This window comes from Ascaphus truei, chromosome 6, assembly GCF_040206685.1.
Source record: "Ascaphus truei isolate aAscTru1 chromosome 6, aAscTru1.hap1, whole genome shotgun sequence".
Classification (NCBI taxonomy): Eukaryota; Metazoa; Chordata; class Amphibia; order Anura; family Ascaphidae; genus Ascaphus; species Ascaphus truei.
In genome coordinates, this window is record NC_134488.1 from 51,341,756 (window position 1) to 51,362,480 (window position 20,725).

General features: G+C 44.1%; 1 protein-coding gene across 3 annotated transcripts in view; it reads right to left on the reverse strand.

Annotated features, from left to right (window-relative positions):
* Nucleotides 1-20,725, reverse strand: part of KIRREL3 (kirre like nephrin family adhesion molecule 3) — a 945,792-nt gene that overhangs the window by 212,686 nt on the left and 712,381 nt on the right. Inside the window, exon 1 of one of the 3 annotated variants that reach the window (XM_075604275.1) lies at nucleotides 19,494-19,582. The exons of the other annotated variants lie outside the window; for them this stretch is intronic. The gene's annotated coding sequence lies outside the window, so the exon portion shown is untranslated. Of the gene's footprint in view, nucleotides 1-19,493; nucleotides 19,583-20,725 lie in introns of those variants that run through there. 3 annotated transcript variants of the gene reach the window in all.

Genomic DNA, 20,725 nt, shown 5'->3' on the forward strand with positions numbered 1-20,725 from the left:
CGATTGGGGCTTCCCCCTTCCCTCTCCGGGTCCGCCGGGTCCCCCAGAGCCCTCCAACCGCATCCCCCACATCGCGGGACACCAGGGCTCCCTTCGGGAAGCCCTGGGCATGCACGCCGTGCGCGCACGCTCCCGTTGAAGCGTGACCGCGCATCGGTGACGCGCGGCACGCCGAGGGGATTCTCCATCAAAGCCGGGAAACCTCGCAGCTTGCGGCTTTAGCCGTATTAGATTAAACTTGGTCGGTACTGTATTTAAGGGTGTGTGACTCATTTGATGGTACACTTTGTATAGACATTAGCATATCTCCCATGGTACCTTTGAAAGGATTTGTGTAAATGGCCCTTCAAGGATATGTACAAAATATGCTTTGCTCTTTCTTTGTTCATTTTTCTTTTTAGGGTGTTACTTTTGTTTTTGCACCCGGTTCTTAATTTGTGCACAGCACCAAATATGTTGCCCACCCATCTTTGCACACGACCTTCACATATTTCAACTAAAGCCAATCCATTGCGGACACACATCTCAGCACATGTTGTTATTTTTATTACAAGATGTACATTCCACCCTCCAATCAGACATCAGAATGCATCACACATGCACTGCTCTATCCAATCCAATGCCATCAATGCCATCAATGTATGTTACGCTCCTGTAGTCTGTTGAATATATCTTTTGTGGTATTCTTTCTTTTGTTATGGGAGCATACCCCTGGGTATAGCTTGTATCTTACTATATAGTAAAGTAGCTGATATACCCGGCGTTGCCCGGGATGTAATTTTGGGGGGGCGGGGACAGGTTTGGGCTTCCCCCCCTTGACAGCTAGGTGGGTGACTCAGTTGACTGAGTGTATGGGTGGATGGGTGACTGAGTGGGTGGGTCGGTGACTGAGTGGGTGGGTGGGTCGGTGACTAAGTGGGTGGGTGACGTTGGGTCGGTTTGACTTTGGGTCGCTGGGTGGGTGGGTGACTTTGGGTCGCTGGGTGGGTGGGTGACTTTGGGTCGCTGGGTGGGTGGGTGACTTTGGGTCGCTGGGTAGGTGGGTGACTTTGGGTGGGTGGGTGACTTTGGGTCGGTGGGTGGGTGACTGAGTGGGTGGGTGAGTGGGTGGGTGAGTGGGTGAGTGGGTGGGTGAGTGGGTGGGGGAAAGTGGGTGACTGGGGGAAAGTGGGTGACTGGGGGAAAGTGGGTGACTGGGGAAAGTGGGTGAGTGAGTGAAAGTGGGTGAGTGAGTGACTGGGTGGGTGTGTGGGTGGATGTGTGGATGTGTGGGTGACTGGGTGGGTGACTTTGACTGGGTGACAGTGGGTGGGTGGGAGAGGGTGGGTAACTGGGTGACAGTGTGTGGGTGGCAGACGGTGGGTGACTTACCTTGACCGGGTGGTGTTTCCTGGCGGCAGACGGTTCCCCTCCTGGCACAGATATCCCTGTGGCATCAGGCTGGGGCAGGAGGTGGGTTCGGAAGCTGGTGGGGGGCAAGAGTGGCAGGCTGGGGCAGGAGACCCGTGCCACGTGAGGGTGAGTGCAGGAGGCCCGGCCCGCGCTTCCCCTCCGTCCGGGAGCACACATGATAGTGCGTGCAGGAGGCCGGGGGAGTGCAGGAGGCTGGGGGAGTGCAGGAGGGCCGGGCCGCGCTTCTCCGTCCGGGAGCGCACGTGATAGTGCGTGCAGGAGGCCGGGGGAGTGCAGGAGGCCTGGCCCGCGCCTCCCCTCGTCCGGGAGCGCACGTGATAGTGCGTGCAGGAGGCCGGGGGAGTGCAGGAGGCCGGGGGAGGGCAGGAGGCCGGGGGAGTGCAGGAGGCCGGGGCAGTGCAGGAGGCCCGGCCCGCGCTTCCCCTCAGTCCGGGAGCGCATGTGATAGTGCGGCTGGGGATGTTGCGGAGCGTGCGGGTTTGGGGGAGGTGGGGGAGAGAGTGAGGGGCACCGGGAGAGGGGGGGAGAGGGGTGTGTGGAAGGTGAGCTGCGGTCGACGGGGGAGAGTGAGGCCAAGCAACTGTGTGTGTGTGTGTGTGTGTGTGTCACCCTTTGGCCCGTCACTCCGCCTCAGGCCAATGAGAGGTGTGCGGGGGCGGGCGGGCCAAGGGACCTATGAGATTTCCTCTAGGGACAGAGGCCATGCAGACAGGCATACAGTGCTTTCACAAATATAGTATAAGATACAGCTGAAGAATTACACCGGTGTTTGTGTGTCTTCTGTAAGAATATTTTCCTTAACACCTTAGGTATGTTAATTTTTCAGCACAGGCATCATTCCATAATATATTTGGAGGGAGATTTGAGGGAACCTATATACGTTAGAGATACTATTAGGTTAGGAAGTCCTCCTCCTCCTCCTCCTCCTCCACGCTATGGAGGGAAATTGCACCATCAGGTAATTTCACTTGTAAAGCAAGTACAATAGAGGGTGGTTTGTCACTGTTTAGAAAATGTGATTTGCAATAGAGAATACCGTTTTTTCAAACATTTCATACCGTGAGTTCTGTGCGATTTAGCAATGACAAATACGAGGCTACAAGAATAAGCCCGTATAACTAACACCTCACTTCTTCCCTGTAACAAAGATAATTAAATAGTTAACTGTAGTGTTACTACACATTGCAGCATGTTCATTTTCACGGGAGAGGAACAAGAAAATGCAGCTGCAAGTTATTTATATTCTTGCTCTGTTAGTTTCTTAGGTAGTTGTCTGAACAATGCACACCCATGAAGTTGCAGGATTTGAAGTCTCTCCACTGTGACAGAGCAGAGTATAATCTGTCTCTTCTATTCTCCTGGTCTATTCATTTGATGCGCTGAATGGTACAAAAAGCTTGTATTTACCATCTCATAGAAATCTACGGTATAGGAATTAATTCTCAAAATACCCTGGGCTCTTATCAAGATTATTAAATAAAGACCAGGAACATGGTGTTCAGTGTGGATGGAGGGTGGTTGCTTTATTGTTATCTCATTTGTGCCATAGATACTTTCTATGAATCAAGCTTACGGTCTCACTTCTACTAAAGGGGTTTTTCATTTCACTCAAGGTAATGATGTTTTTTTGTTTTGGATGCAGCTGGTGAGGACAAGGCCAGAAACACTTTTTTGCATTTGAGTCTGACATGAAGAGCTATTCTTTCCGTGGACTGCAGTTCCAGGCAGGATCAGTGAGGGCACAGCTGGACAGATCCACCTGTCTTTTCTACTTATCAACATGAATTACAAAACTTGGAGAACGTCTGCTTATCCACACATGCAAATTGTTCATCTTTGCTTACTGAGTAGCAACATATAGCAAAATAGAACATATAATAGCAAAGATTTCCCAATGTATTCATCAGTAATACGATGATGATGATGATGATGATAATAATAATAAAAAAACATTTTCTTTATATAGCACTTTTCTCCCAATGGAACTCAAAACACTTCAGTTACAAAAATGGAAAAATAAAAAAACATTAAAGGTTATAAATGAGACCAAATACAAGGAAAGATACAATATGGTATGGGGTGGTACTGTAGCTATTAAATGCACAACAGGTTGTAGTTAATTAATTAAATGCCTGGGTAAACGGGTAGGTATTGAGCCTGTATTTATAGATTTCTAGAGAGAGGGCATTTCAAACTATACAAGGAAGACTGTTCCAAATAGTGGGAGAAGCGTGGCTAAAAGCTCGGGCCCCAAGTGAAGTCAAGGAGATTCTGGGAGTTCTTTATCTGCAGAGTTTTGGGAACTAGAACCTCATTCTGATAGCTGAGACCATGGTCATGAAGTGCTTTGAATTCGCATATTGTTAACAATAAAGGACTTGGAAACGCTTGGGACTTTTGGCTGCAGGATCATAGGATTAACAAACGTTGCTCACCTGCTCGATTTTAAGACTTTTTTCTTCACCTTACAGTCATGGGACAATAAAAAAGTGCTTTGGCAAACGGCTATGGAGACGCAGAGGAGTGAGCTCCTCCAACACACTGGGATAACATCATACCACCGGGATTCCGATGCCAGCGCTCTACCGCACTCGTTGGGTCTTACTCACATGGGAGCAGAGATTGTTTTATTTTGGTGTTGAATACATTTACCTATACAGACTGTGCTTGTCTCTCTCTCATTTGTTTCCATCTCCTGAATCCTGACTAGAATGGATTTTAAATATCATGGATTGATGGGTGGGTTTTCACTTGGTTTGCCAGCACGTTCTCAATAACCTTCCCTAGGAAAAAAAGGCTTGATAGAGGCCTATAATTTGCCATCCTATCCGGGTCCAATGAAAGCTTTCTTAGAAGACATCTGATGACTGCTTCCTTCAGCGGTTTTGGAAAGATCCCCATCTGCAAGAGGATACGGAATTATTTTGGCAAACACTGGGCCGACTACATCAACGCAGTGTAAGAGAAGGCATGTTGGGACTTGGTCCAAATCTTAGGTAATGGGACGCAACCTTTTTTACACAATGTCTTCTACATCCAGATGGTCAAAGAGAGCCAGCATTTCCATTGATATCCACAAAACAGGGGAGCCGGGGACTGGGGGGGCGCTAGGGGGGGTGTACCAAGGGAAGAAAAAGAGAGAAACTACATAGAGCAGTATAGTTTGAACTGAGCTAGATATACACATAGTACAGTAGGTTGTCCTTCAATATATACAGCATACTCACAAACGAGCAACACAGTCAGGCATGTCCAAAACAGTGGCAGATGTATATTAAATGTGATGTTTACTTGTTCCGGTGATCTCAGAAGAGAAAACCAATAATGGTACATGTTTGTCATCAGGCCCTGGGGTCAGACCACTCAACAGTTGATGCCTGGTCATCTCCATGGGGGAGGGTCTTTTTGCGAGGGCGTGGAGTTATGATTGAGAACAAAATGAGTGGCAGTCTGACCAGACCACTGGGTCTATTGTTACAGATGCAGCGGCCGTTATTCGAAAAATCATGGAGCCATTTTTGTGTGCGCTGCTGTACTCCACACGGCATTAACGTGTCCAATAGACCCAGGCACATGTGTTTATCGCGGTTGCTTTGTTTGAATTTCATGGATTGTGTGCAATTAAATGCAATTAAATGAATGAATTTTAATGTGTACGCTACTGTGCTACTGTGTCAGTTTCAGGTGTTTAAAAACAGAACACTAAAATGCCATTTTCTGTACTCGCCTGCGGTACGGTTGGAAGAAATCACGCCATGACGTGGGTATTCCGAGGTATACACCACGTAAAGTGTTCGAATAACATCCGCTGCATCTGTAGATCAGATATTTCTATACCGGTTTGGAAAACAAGATCAAGTTTTTGTCCAGTTCTATAGGTAGCAGAGCAAACAAGTTGTGTGAAGTCCAGATCATTTATTGTGTGGGGGAAGTCTTGACCAAATTTAGAGAGTTTACCATCAACCCAGGCATTGAAATCCCCCAAGTTAAGCCATCTGAGGAGCTCTATGACTAGGTCAGCAATGAGGAGATAGGGGGGCCCCTGCTGCAGCCACAGTAGTTAGGTGGGGTGATGAACGGTGCTTAGGGTGTATATACAGTAGTGAACAGATAGAGAGAGAACCCTGTATAGCACTCAGGAGGTTCTCTCTCTATCTGTTCACTACAGCAATGAGGAGAGCAATTTTCTGCAGAAATACCTTCCCATCTTCAGGGGTAGATGAGAAGGACTCTAAACCCTGCACCAGTAGCACCCCAGCCGGCAATACACTCAAAGGATTTTAGTTGGCACCACTGGGAGGGCCCCAAGTTTCAAAGTTGTTTTAAGCAGATTGCAACACCTCATTCCCTATGCTCCTGTCTTGAGCGGTCAATCAGAGACTAATTTGTTGAGACAGTAGTTCCTAAAATGGGGGCTGCATTTTCATCTAGCCAAGTCTCTGTGATACATGTTAGATATGATGATCAAATAAGGTCAGCTATAACAGCTGTCTTGTTCCTAATAGATCTGACATTACATAAGACAGTTCTAATTAGAAACACCTGGGAGCATGAGAGAGTGTTCTGTCCATTAATAATAATACTGGCACATTATATTACAATACTGTATAAAACAACATTTCATAAGGCATCAGTTTTATCTGTAGGGTTTAATGATTCAGTAGTTTCACATGTATTTCATCATTCTCATTCAAATAGGATAAAAAAATTAACACAATTTTAAATAGTAACATACAGTAGTAGATGAGGTTGAAAAAAACTTACGTCATCAAGTTCAACCTATGCTAAACTTAGACGACCGACACTTTATCCTATATCCATAGTTACAGTATATTGATCCAGAGGAAGACAAACAAAAACCCCCAGTGTAATATCATCCAATGATATCTCATAAAAGGAAAACATCAATTCCATCCTGACTCCAAAAATTGGCAATTGGATTACTCCCTGGATCAACATCCTTCCCATGTTTACTTATTTGGTATATCCCTGTATAGATTTCCTTTCTAAAAAGATGTCCAACCTTTTTTTGACCCATCTATTGTATCTGCCATCACAGTCTCCATGGGTACTGAATTAGAAATTTGAACTGCCCTTACTGTCAAGAACCCTTTCCTGCTGGTGAAATCACCTTTCCTCCAACCTTAAGGGTGACCCTGTGTCCTTTGTACTGCCCGTGGGATGAATAGTTCTTTTGAAAGCTCCTTGCACTGTAAGAACTCTTAGATGTATGCCATCGGGACCAGTTGCCTTATTTACTTTAATTTTATCAAGCCACCTGTGAACTTCTTCCTCAACTAACCAATTTTTTGTTAATATAAAGGTTGTGGCTTCCTCCTGCGGCACTACTATTGCAATTGATTCTTCTCTGGTAAACACAGAGGCAAATAATTTGTTTAATACCTCTGCTTTTTCCATATCTCCAATAATCTGCCTTCCCATCTCACACTGAAAGGGTCCTATATTTTATTTTCTAATTTTTTTGTCATTAATGTACTTAAAGAACTTTTATTGTTGATCTTACTTTCTATTGCAATCCTTTTTTCATTATCCATTTTTGCTAATTTGATTGCCCTTTTGCAACTTTTGTTACATTCCTTTTAATTCTGATATGATCAAGAATCTAAACGCCTGCTTCTTGTTTTCCATCTCCTCCCCTACTGGTATATTTAGCCACATTGGCTTAGACTTATTTTTGTTATATTTATTACCCAATGGTATACACTGATAAGCTTTTCCAATAATGTTTTAAAGACAGCCCGTTTATCTTCCAAATTTTTCTCTGCAAAAACATAATCCCAGCTTTTTCTTGTAGATTAGTCCTCAATATACTCAAATCTGCCTTTCTAAAATGTAAAGTCTTTGCTGAACCCAAGTAATATGGTTTTTGATAATTTATTTCAGACCATGTTATGATCACTGTTACCCAAATGTTCCCAGACTTGAATATTTGTTATTACTTCTACATTGTTTGATATTACCAAATCCAGCATTGCCCCTCTCCTGGTTGGTTCCTCAATAATTTGGGAAATATAATTGTCTTTAAGCACCCCCCAAAAGCCTGCTTCCTTTTGTTATAATGCTAATCTCATTGCCCCGGTCTATGTCTGGTTAATTCAAATCGTCCATTATGCAAACATGACCTAGTTTTGATGTCGTCTCCATTTGAAAAAGTATTTTGGCTTGCTCCATCTCACAGATGTTTGGTGGTTTATAGCATATCCCTATAAACATTTTCATTGTACTGTTACCTCCACTACTAATTTCTATCCACAAGGTCTCTATATTTTCATAATTCTCTTCATAAACATCTTCCCTTATAATAGGTTTCAAATCCAGTTTAACATACAGTATAAGCATACTCCACCTCCACTTCTATTTGCTCGATCCTTCCGAACAAGAGAATAACCCTCTAAATAGACTGCCCAGTCATGAGTTTTATTCAACCATGTTTCAGTAATGCCTATTATATTATACTGTTCCCTTGTAGCTATTAATTCAAAATCCCCCATTTTACCTGTCAGGCTTCTTGCATTAGCAAACATGCATTTAAGTTTATTTTCAGTCTGTACTATTATCTTATGTGCTCCTGCATTTCTACGGCAATTGTGTTTAGTCTTCAGATGTTTTCTAGTATTATCTGTATTTAATATGGGTGTTTCCCTTCTTGCCAAACTCGCATATGCCCCCATTCTACCTCCATGACCCCTTGCTATTTCCCCATCCATTCTATTAACTGTTTCTTGTCCTTCCCCCTCCATCCTAGTTTAAAATCTCCTCCAACCTTTTTATAATCCCCCCACCCCAAGCATAGAAGATCCCCCTTCATTGAGGTGCAATCCGTCCCTACCATAAAGATTAAAAGGAAAATAAAATAGGTAGAGAGGCGGTGCACTGCTAGCCGGTCAGTGAAGGAGAGCACAATCAATGAAAAAACGGATTTATTAAAGAATCGGAAATTCACATAATTCCAGCATTTCGTACCACGGGGGTACTCTGTCAAAAAGTAACTGGCTACAACCCCAGTGATTCTTAAATAGCCCCCCCAATCTCTAATTAGACTTTCTCTGGACAGGTGAGCACAAGGTGCACACTTGAGGACTAAAAGATGGGCGTAAAATAAGTTGTATTGAAAGACAGGAAGCTGCTATAATATGGAGCACATAGGGACTGATAAAGACCAATACAGAAAAAAAGTTGTGTGTGCTGAGCACGCGCACTTTAAGTGAAACTTCTTTGTCTTTAGTCACTGTTTTGTCACAGATATTGTATTTGTGATTGTGTTATGAATTTTAATTAAAAATATCACCATGTCAATGGCAAAACGCAAAGAAGTTTGACTTACAGTAGAACGTGCGTGCTCGGCACACACCTCTGTTTTAGCTATTTGCACTTATATAGTTATACTGTCTCTGTGTGTGTACCTTTGTCTATGTCTGCCTGCCTCTGTGTGTGGTGTGTGCCTGTATGTGTGTGTGTGCGCCTGCCTCTGTGTGTGTGTTTGTGTGTGTGCCTGCCTGGGTATGTGTGTGTCTGCCTGGGTGTGTGTGTGTCTGCCTGGGTCTGTGTCTGCCTGGGTGTGTGTCTGCCTGGGTGTGTGTCTGCCTGGGTGTGTGTGTGTCTGCCTGGGTGTGTTTGTGTCTGCCTGGGTATTTGTGTGTCTGCCTGGGTGTGTGTGTGTCTGCCTGGGTGTGTGTATGTATGTGCCTGGGTGTGTGTGTGTCTGCCTGGGTGTGTGTGTGTCTGCCTGGGTGTGTGTGTGTATCTGCCTGGGTGTGTGTGTGTATCTGCCTGGGTGTGTGTGTGTCTGCCTGGGTGTGTGTGTGTGTGTGTGTCTGCCTGGGTGTGTGTGTGTGTCTGCCTGGGTGTGTGTGTGTGTCTGCCTGGGTGTGTTTGTGTCTGCCTGGGTGTGTGTCTGCCTGGGTGTGTATGTGTGTGTGTCTGCCTGGGTGTGTGTGTGTCTGCCTGGGTGTGTGTGTCTGACTGGGTGTGTGTGTGTGTCTGCCTGGGTGTGTGTGTGTCTGCTTGTGTGTGTGTGTGTCTGCCTGGGTGTGTGTGTGTCTGCCTGGGTGTGTGTATGTCTGCCTGGTTGTGTGTGTGTCTGCCTGGGTGTGTGTGTCTGCCTGGGTGTGTGTGTGTGTCTGCCTGGGTGTGTGTGTCTGCCTGTGTGTGTGTGTGTCTGCCTGGGTATGTGTGTCTGTCTGTGTGTGTGTGTCTGCCTGGGTGTGTGTGTCTGCCTGTGTGTGTGTCTGCCTGTGTGTGGGTGCCTGCCTCTGGGTGGGTGCCTGTCACGGGAGACCAGTGCTTTTAACACAAAAATTACCCGGATCCTTTGATTGAACCAAACGTGAGATAAAATAAATTGTAGTTTATTTACACAAGAAACACACACAGCTTGAAGTACAAAATATTGCAAATAAACACTTACTGGGATGAGGCAAAACAAAATGTCCGCGGAACGAAATCCACAGAAATCAAGTCTCTACGCATCAATTCCGAGCAGCGGGATTGTAGCGCAAAAAGAGCCGTGTAACAGTCCTTGGTTCGCAACTCCTGTATCTTTGCCGAAAGGAGTCTTTTCGTTTCCCCCTTTTCAGGATTCGTTAACAAATCCTTAGTTCTGACGAACTTTTGAAGCAAGATACAAATCTTAGTTACGATGGAATTTCTTGTACCGCACGATGTAGCTCAGATGAATCTTAGGTGAATCTCTCTCCCGATTAGCGGCACAGACTTTTGAAGCACCAAAGTCCTATCTGTATAATGTGCAGCCAATCACTCCGTGGGAATTATCTCCAAGTCTTTTTAGACTAAAGAATGATGATAAACCCTTATTACCCAAAGGGTCTTTTGCATGTAACAATTGTAAAATCTTTACAAAAATGTGTCAAAAATGGACCTGCGCTTCATCAGTTACAAGAATGACATATAATATTCAGATGTTTATCAATTGCAATTCAACATTCATCATTTATTTGTTAACATGTGGCTGCGGTCAACAATATGTCGGTAGGACCACCAGATGTTTAAAGATCAGGGTCATGGAACACCTCCGATTTATTACTAAAAAAGATCAGAACCATCCTGTATCTAAACATTTTTCGAATTGCCCTAGCGGCAACACTGACCACTTTACATTTCAAGGTATACAATAGAACAGGTTCCTGTGTCATCTAGGGGTGGGGATAGAACAAAGATACTAGATAGACGCGAAGCGTTTTGGATTTTTACCTTAAGAACCAGGACACCATTAGGGATAAACATTGATTGGGATCTGAGCCACTTTTAATCATTTATAATTATCAATATATATCTTTTATTTTTGAATATGACAAGGTTTAGACTCGGTCTTTATTATCAAAACATAATTATATGATGACAAATCAAAATTTAAAGCATCTATTTCAGTCTGATTTGTATATCTATCTTTAAGATATATTATTAAAAAAGGGCTCCTGCATTTCATTTGTAAATCTATTTCATTGAGGTCAGTATTGCAATAAATTGTATTTGTTCTATGTACAGTATTATGATCCAGTGCATATGATAGATTGATGTTAGATCATTTTTGAAATTATAATTCATATATTAAATATATGAATGGTTTTAATTTTACAGACATTCTGTATATATCTTCATATGCACTGTATCATAATTTTTGAACATCCACGTAATAACCATTCCCTGCTCCTGTTGTGAATAAGTCAATCTTAATGTATGCATTGTATTTATACATCATATATATGCAATGTATATACTGATATACTTAACATCCACTATCAGTGGATATAGTGATATATATCCTCAAGGAAGTACATAGATTCTTCACAATAGTTGCTTAGGGGTTTTGCATGATAGATACTTATTAATTTTATGTTAATAATTGTTTATTATTTTTATTTTTAACTTTTTATTAGCACTGTTATTGTTTTTTTGTTTCTTAACAATAAGGTTTGTTTTAAGAAAAAAATGCGCACCACCTGATCCTCTCGTCCAATGGGGGTGTACGTTGCATCAGCGCGACTCTGTCCACAGACGCGCGCTGATGACGTCATCCCCGCGGATGCGACGGACCAGCTAGGTAACTATAAAAATGCAAACAATTTATTATCTTGTAATCCTTGATAAAGTGCTCTGGCATGAAACGCGTAGGTGCGTTCATTTAGTCCCAGTGCTGCCTGAAGCTTGCAATAAATTGATCTGTGGATTTTTGGAGTCTGCCTTCGATTTTTTCAGTTCTTACAAGTCTGAACGTCGTTGGGCTGTGCTCTGTTCTACACTTCACAATTTTGGATTTCTACTACTGACAGATTGCACGCCATGGATGCTGTGGATGTTCCTGCAAGTCAACAGGTAATGGGCCTCAGTGCCTTGTAATTATTCCTGTTTATACTGGACATTGCCTTATATAGGAATCATTGATTGGGTGTACATTTGTATGTCAATCTGTGTGGTTGTCAAGTGGACACCACTAGGCACATACCCCTCTTAGACTCTGTTGGCTATTATTTTGTGAACACCACATGGATATTTATAAAGTTCCTAATAGACCCACATCTGATTGTCTAAAGCACCACACCTCACTACTCACCTATATCGCACTTAAGATATGCATGAGTTGCTCACCGGAATGGCCGGTCATATACTGAACTTTGCGAATGCCCAATGTATCCGCTGCCTTGCCTGACTGAATGTAAATGCCCTGGCTCTTCATAATTTTAATACCAAAAAAGAGGGGGACTTTCATTTACTATTTCCCCCAAAAGTTAACAACACATAAACCATGGCTGCTTTACTGCTGTGACCCCAGCAGTATCCACACCAATTTTCATCTTTCCCGCATGTCCCTAACTCAAGTTAGCTATCTAATTATGTGTGGTCTGCGGTTTAAACTTTCTCCCCGTCTGCGGTTTGGCATGCATGTATAGTTTTATTTATATAGCGCCAAAAGCTCTTCACAAAGAATACAAAACAGGAAATTATATTAATACAATAAGCGCAGCAAAATCAGACAATAGGAAAGGAAATCCCTGCCCCAAAGAGCTTACAAACTAAGTGTTATGATGGGAGACTTACAGAGGCAGCAGGTGAGGAAATAAATACTGTTGATGGCAGTGCTTGCTCACAATGGGTGATAGAAGTGACTGTGGGTGTGGGACAATAGCCATGAGTGCAGGCTATTGGGATGCTTGATTTGTGGGGCGAGTTTTAAGGTTAGTCAGTGTTAAATCAGATGGTTAACACCATTTACAGGGGAAGAGATGGTAGGGAGGCGTGGGTGAGAGCAGGTGTGTTTATGTCTGGGTCCAAGCTTAGGGGAGATCCCAAGCAGCAGGAAGGAGTAGATAGAGGGTGTGAATAGAGGATGTGTGGGTGCATTTTATTGAGGGGTAAAGAAGTGCAGTGTATGGGCACATGCATAGGTGGAGGGGAGGAGAGAAGAAGAAATGTGGATAGGAGGGGAGTGTGGACATTGTAACTCTTATTATGCAGAGGAGATGATATTACAGGATATTCTCATTTTGAATAAAGACACTCTAGTTTAATACAGGTAAACCCCGTTATAACGCGCCTCGCTATACCGCGATTCGGTTATAACGCGGTTTTCCCGTGGCTCCCGTTTAAAAAAAAAATTACATTTTTATTTTTTTTATTTTTTATTTTTTGCACACTGCACACACTCACTGCACACACTCACTGCACACACACTGCTCATTGCTCACACTGCACACACTGCACACACACTGCTCATTGCTCACACTGACACACACTGCACACTGCACACACACTGCTCACACTGACACACACTGCACACTGCACACACACTGCTCACACTGACACACACTGCACACTGCACACACACTGCTCACACTGACACACACTGCACACTGCACACACACTGCTCACACTGACACACACTGCACACACACTGCTCACACTGACACACACTGCACACTGCACACACACTGCTCACACTGACACACACTGCACAGACACTGCTCATTGCTCACACTGCACACACTGACACACTGCTCATTGCTCACACTGACACACTGCAGACTGCTCACACTGACACACACTGCACACACACTGCTCACACTGCACACACACTGCTCACACTGACACACACTGCACAGACACTGCTCATTGCTCACACTGCACACACTGACACACTGCTCATTGCTCACACTGACACACACTGCACACTGCTCACACTGACACACACTGCACACACACTGCTCACACTGACACACACTGCACACTGCTCACACACACACACAGCAAGGTAACCCAACCTCTGTGGTGCCTCTTCAACATTAACCCCCTCACAGCCAGGGGAAAGGGTGTCCGAGCGTCCGGTGTGTCCCCCTCCCCTCTAGGTTGGTGTTACGGCCCGGGGCGGGGGGTGGGACGTCATTGTGCTGTGGGGGGGTGGCGGGGCCCTGCGCTGCGGCTGAGTGGCAGGACGACCCTGTGCTACGGCGGGCCCTGTACTGCTGCGCGAGGGCCCTGTGCTGCGGCGGGGGGGTTAGCGGTCTTCCGGAGACTGTGCTTACCTGTCTCCAAAGCAGCACATCCCGACAGCGATCACTTTAGGAAACTTATGCAGGCACCCCTCACGTTCGCCGTGCGCGTGCGCATGCGCATGCGCCGTGCGGCTCGTGAGGTGTGGATGTTGCCTGCCAGTCCCCTCTGCTCCTCCTGAAGCGGGGACCGGAGGGGCATCCCCCCTCCCATCCCACGGCCTGTCACGCGGTGACAGGGGAAGCGGGGACCGGAGGAACATCCCCGCTCCCATCTCCTGTCCCGCGGCCTGTCCCGCGGTGACAGGGGGAAGCGGGGACCAGAGGGACATCCCCGCTCCCATCTCCTGTCCCGCGGGATGAATATGCGCTAAAGCGGCGGCCATTTTTTTCCCCGCGACCCCGTTAGTAACGCGGTGGTCTCGGGGTGGACCCCGAGGACCGCGTTATAACGGGGTTTACCTGTACTTTCTTAGCCACGGCCCCATGCCATTCATAAACCCCTTCCAGAGAATGTTTTGAAAAAACTTTTGTTTATGTCATAGCACCCATCTCTAGGTGTCCTTATCTCAAGATCATATCAGTTTTTACCACTAGGCCTGCAAAATTTGTTAACATAACATTAACTGTTGCTTTTTATTTGTAGCATCCAACTTCAATCAAGCCCCTTTCAAGCACCAGATGGATCAAAATACATAATATCTCAAGATATTATCATGACAGGTTTGTTTATAAATAAAAAAAGAAAGACGAGAAAAGTCATAGGGGCCTATGCACTAAAGGTTCATTAAAAAAAATCACCGGGCTATTTAAATCACCATTTTTATGAGCGTTGCTGTCACGGTATTCAGAAAGCCTTCATTACCGGTCATAGCAAAATTTAAAAAACAGGCGATTAGCCGGTGATCTGATGAACGACCCTCTGAAAAGGCCTTACCCGGCGAGTTGTATCTGCTGCAGAGAGAGCTGCTCTGAGAGAGCCGCCTCTCCCTGTGCAAATATCGCCCGAAATGTATGGGTATAAATTTTAATTTTGTTAATAGTTTAGATGAGCAGGGGGTCTCCTGAGCCGAACCGCATTGGTTTTAGCCTCAGGGACCCCCTACTTCCCGAGATACAGGCCCCGTTATGGTTAGAGTGAGTTGCGGCAAAGGGTAAGCGGGCATTTGATCGCGGTGAAACTGCCGAGGCCAAAATGTCCCATTCCTGCTTTTGGGGTGTTGCGGGCCACGGTTTGCGTGCCATGGCCTTCCCCCTGTGGGTGAGCACTCTGGCAGGGTTGGCATTTATCAAGTAATGTTATTTATTTAACAAAAGCCGCAGCCTTTGTACCTCATTTATTATATTATATACACTGGGGGAGGAGGGGAAAGCTCCAGCGCAGACGCCAAGGTCATGCATATTTGGGAAGCCGAATGATACAACAATAAATACTAGGAAATAGGCAATCTATGTATACTGCTTTTGCTGAGTTCACATGTATAATTGATTATAGAATGTTGCAGTGATAAGAGAAACTATAACTAGCACTGCGGAAATTCACAAAGGAGTCAATCTTTAATGAGCCTTCTACAAATATTATTTTCATTGAGTTTTCTCTTAAATAGAAATCTACAGGAGAGTGTCATGTTGATAACTTTTCTGTTCTTTGAACACCATTAATAAAGAGAATATTTTAGATCAATGTTAATAGCACTGTAGTTTTCAGTATTTATTAATTACCTTAATGTTTCCCTTTTCTCTCATGTTGCTCAATGTAAAATCGTTCAACCCTTTTCTGTTTTGGAGAAATATTGACATAAAATAGTATTTCCAATGCAAAAAGACCACTAAAATCTCCACTTGGATCACAAAAGCAGTTTCTAAGACGGGCACTGCAAACAGATTAGCAATTTATTTGTATTACAAAAGGTGCATATTACTGATGTTTTGGTCAATCAGGACATTCATCAGGGTTTAAAAACATACATACATGAATACATAATTATATATTTACTAATTAGTGAAGATCCAAGAAGTCACTGTGCAATGTGACATCAAAGTGGGTGACAACAGCGGAAGAACCTCGCTGTGCACCCAAACAGTCAAACCGCCAAATGCTAAGACTTCCAGGACCGTTACTAAGCAACCTATCAAACAAAAAATGAAAGCCAAAACTATCCGAAATGTGACCCAAAAAGACACGTTGCAGATCCCACATAACAAAACAGGAAAAAATCCAAAAGCTAAGTAAAACCCACACTAGAAGCAAACCATACAAAAACAACCTATTGCATAATTTCATGAGATACAATATAGTTTACACAATAACCTTAAATATAAAACTAGATAATATTATTAACCATAGAAAAACTTGAATATTAAAGATGAAAATACATATTACAATTCAATCTAATCAATATGATCCTTGCATAGCATCAGCATGGTCCCCAAACACAGATTAGATAAATACATTAAAAAAATAAAGAGAATATACATTTAAATTAATCAAAGAGAATAAACAGATCTAGACTCACACCATCAAATGCTAAATAATTATTAACGTTTAGGTAAAAAAAAAAAGTTATCGTTTAGCCCCCTGGCTGCTATGCAATCCAGAGTATACTGTAGATCCAGAAACACTTGAGTTGTAGAAGGCGAGTTTCTCTGTCTCCACCCCGTGGTAATGAGGGGGGGAGGGGGAGAGATACAATCTATTTCAACTATCTTAATAGATGCAGCAGTGTGCTGGAACGCAACACAGTGCAGTATGAAAGATGTGGGTTCTTCTCCATTAGCATTCTCAGATTTATGTTCAGAGAATCATTTCTTAAGAGCTCCATGCGTCTTGCCCACATACATGGGCACTTGAGGGTATAGAGATATAGATAGGGGTAATTGTCCCCCCAAAGGTAAACAAATGCTGCAGAGTGTTAATCCACAAAATGTCAATATTGCCAATGAGGGTGAGAACAATGAGCAAATAGTGACTTTAACCCCTATTGAGGGAAATGGCCTGGTAATGGGACTTCATGAAGAAGACAGGGTTGATCGGTGGAGGGCTGTGACCGAAAACCGAACCCCCATCTGCAACGTCCCGCACGTATGGCCAAAGCACGTGGAGTAGTAATAAAGTCACTTACTGAATCTCCTTTGCTCCCTCTGGTCAGCGTGCTCCAGCTGTAGACGATCTGCAGAAAATCCTCCCGTCGAAGAAAGAAAAGATTAGTGGGCACTGCTAGGCAAAAGTATAAGGCTGGACTATGCTGTGCGTTCAAAAATGAATAAATTTATTAAGTCATGCCCAAAAAGCAGAAATGATTAAAAACAGGGGGCATCAAGCCCCTGCCCGAACTCTAACGCGTTTCAACCCTTGCGGGTCTTGACAAAGTCCAGCCTTATACTTTTGCCTAGCAGTGCCCGCTGATCTTTTCCTTCTTCGACGGGAGAATTCTCCACTTGAGGGTATATATAACATACATAGTATCACAGGTAATATGGGCTCGTATACACTCATTTTTGCCTGTATCTAGTTGTGCGAGACGACCGGCAGCTGGGCCTAGCCAGAGGTCGCTCCCAACTTACAGTGCCGGCCGGGCCCACCGCAGACCATCCACAAGGTAAGTCTGTTTTAAAAAAAAATATGTTTTTGGGGTCTTGTTTATATGTATTAGGGGGTGGGGGGCTTTTTAAATATGTATTGGGGGAGTTGTGATCTTTTAAAAATGTATTGGGGTATTTTAAAAATGTATTGGGGGAGTGGGGGATTTTAAAAATGTATTAGGGGAGTGGGGGGCTTTTTAATATGTATTAGGGGTGTGTTTTGTTTTTTAAAATATGGCTTTATATGTATTTTGGAGGGGGGATTGAGTGAGAGTAGGGTAGTTGACGGAAGGTGAACTTATTATTATCAGATAACAAAGAGGATCTATCTATTGGAAGTACTTCTTCGAAAGACTCCTGTAAACCATGCATTGGATAGCCGCTGTCAAGAAATCACTGGACCAGTTCCCCAGACTGAGTGAGAAAAGACTCTGGAGTAGGCCAATTTCTCCTCAGTCTGAGTGAAAGGATCGGGAAGTCATGCCGCCCTCGGCGCGCTCCCCACTCACCTCCTCTTACTGCAGAGGCTCCCGCCTCCCCCGTTTCTGCTGCTGCTGGTTCCGCCTGTCCTCCTGGGACCCCCTGGAAAACTCCTCGCACGCACCCTGCTCTGGGCTTAATGTCCCTTCCTCTGCCTCCACTTCCAGCTTGCATTCCCGCGTCGGGGGCGTGTGGCGCACGCACACAATCGACGCACACAGGTCTCTCCTCCTCAGACCTCATCAGGAACCCTCATCTCACCTGATTCTTGCTCCGGATTCACAGACCACAACCCTCACTGTTGACGCACCTCCACGCTACAGGTTTCTCATTGGTTGCTCTCTCCTACTTATGCTCAGCTGCCCCAATGGCAAATTGGCTGAGCATAACTCAATGTTCCGTTGTACTCATTGCTTCCTAGCCTCACAGTCTTGTCCTCTTGTTCGCAGCTCTGTTATTGACCCAGCTTGTTTTGGACTCCGCTCTTCTGTACTCCTGACCTATGACAATCTGCACCTCTCCAACCCTGACCTCGGCATCCGTACGACGACAATTCTCCTCTCTCCATCCCGGACCTCGGCTAATAGTAACTGCAACGATCTGCACCTCTCCAACCCAGACCCCGGCAAGTATATCGACGGTTCGTACCTCTCCAACCCAGACCCAGCTTCCTTGACCAACCTACACTCCAGACGCGCCCACGCCGCAGTGGGTGGTGTTTATATCCATACCCACCTCGGCCCTGTGGTTACGCCTTGTTTATGGTGAGCACATCGTGACACTGAGGAACAGTCCCTTGGGTATGCCTATAACAACTGAACCTGGATGGTTTCCTGAACAAGTCTGTTTGGATTCATTGGTAAACATCAACTTATAATTGTAGGTCCAGAATATGAATGTAATGAAAATCAAATATAACCGTGAATTTTAGATGATACGTCTTGTTATTAATATACTGAATAAAAGAAAAAAGTGTGTTAGTGTCCCCTTTCCAAATAATAATCAGGTCATCAATAAACCTTTTGTAAAAAATTATATTATTACGAAAGTGATTAGTACCAGAAAAAAATTAATTGAGACACCCACCACGCCATGAAAAGATTAGCATAAGCTTGTGCCCATAGCTATGCCTATGTTTTGTAAATAAAATTTGTGAATAAATGTGAAAAAGTTGTGAGTAAGTAAAAAGGATTCTAAATAGTGTGTGTGTATATATATTTTACTGGACAGTGTTCAATACTGGACATGTGGCAACCTTAATTTGCAATTAAAAAAAGAACGTGAAAAGTACAAAAGTGAAGGTGCAACCCTAACCATGTGGCCCCTATTCTGAAATGAAAAAAAAAGAAACCGGTCATCCCAATATGCAGGGTTACCAGGGGCTCCTCCAAAATTACTGGACACAACAGTGAATGGTGCAACACCATAGTCACATTTCAGGCCTGTTAAGGGGGACACATTTGTGAGGTGTGTGTGTAATACAAGGATACTTACGTTGCAGAAACAGGCCTCTCGGGTGTCTGTTATCTGGCTGCGCTTTGACAGCCCGGAAAGTATCTTGATCTCTTTATTTCTTCCTCTGGTCTCTTTTCTCTCTCTGTGCATAGAGAATGTGTTTCTGCTGCTGTCTCACTTTCTCTGTCTTGAGCTAGCAGTGTCATACAATCCTCTTCTGTCACCTCTTAGTATCAGGCTGTCTCTTAAGCCCTCACAATCACCCGAGCTGTCTCTCTCTCTTTCTCCCAGAATGGCAGTTGGACTCTGTGTCTTTCAAACAGACAGCCTGCTCCAACATTCCATCCAATCCCATATCTCTGTTTTGTGTTCCCAGGTAGACCAGGGACAGACCAGGGACAGCATCTCCCATTCCGCATCGCACCATGTGATAGATGGAGCAGACCAACTGTGCATTGTTCACAGTATACACACACATTTGTAACACTGACTACATATATATAATCATATTTTTAAAAGTAGAGGGAAGAAGTGTCCAGCACAGAGCTGAGTGTTTAATAGCATATATTGTTAACATTAACATCCCAGGTCCTACGGTATGTACCATGGGGTCAGCAAACTACCAAGTGTCTCAGTGACCGTATAATAATGCTAGAGGATTAATCCAGGGGTTACCATGGAAAACTCCCTGCACTTGAGATAAAAGGAGCATGTCCAGTCGGAAGCCTTAAGAGAAGAGTGCCAGCATCTCGTATTGTATGAAAAGATAAATGTTGCTTATCCCCAAAAAAGGTTTTACGGTATTACAGTGTTGGAAAATCATGCATTGTACCGACAGGGCATTTCGCCTAACCTTGTGCAGTGATGAACACTGTCAGCAGTAGCTTCAAATAAGCTATAATACTGTAACTCTCTAACTATAGCACAGCAACAGAAAATACAATCCACTGTGAAACATGCTTGCCTCTTTTTTTTTTTTTTTATCTCCACCCTCGAGTCAAAGTGATTCAATAAAGCGCCATATACATTTGAAAGCTTATATAAAACAGCCACTTGAGAATAATTTTCTGGTATAGATTTTCACATTCTTGACCCTTATTTTATTCAGTCAACAAATCACTGAGTAAAGAAAAATAAAACAAAAACAATGCGCTCTCAGTGTTTCCCAAGTGTGGTTGTGTGTGGGGGAGGGGGGGGGTGCAGACTCTCCAAGAGTGGCTGGGCTGGGGGGGGTGGGGGTGGACTCAGTGTTTGCCAAGTATGGTTGTGAG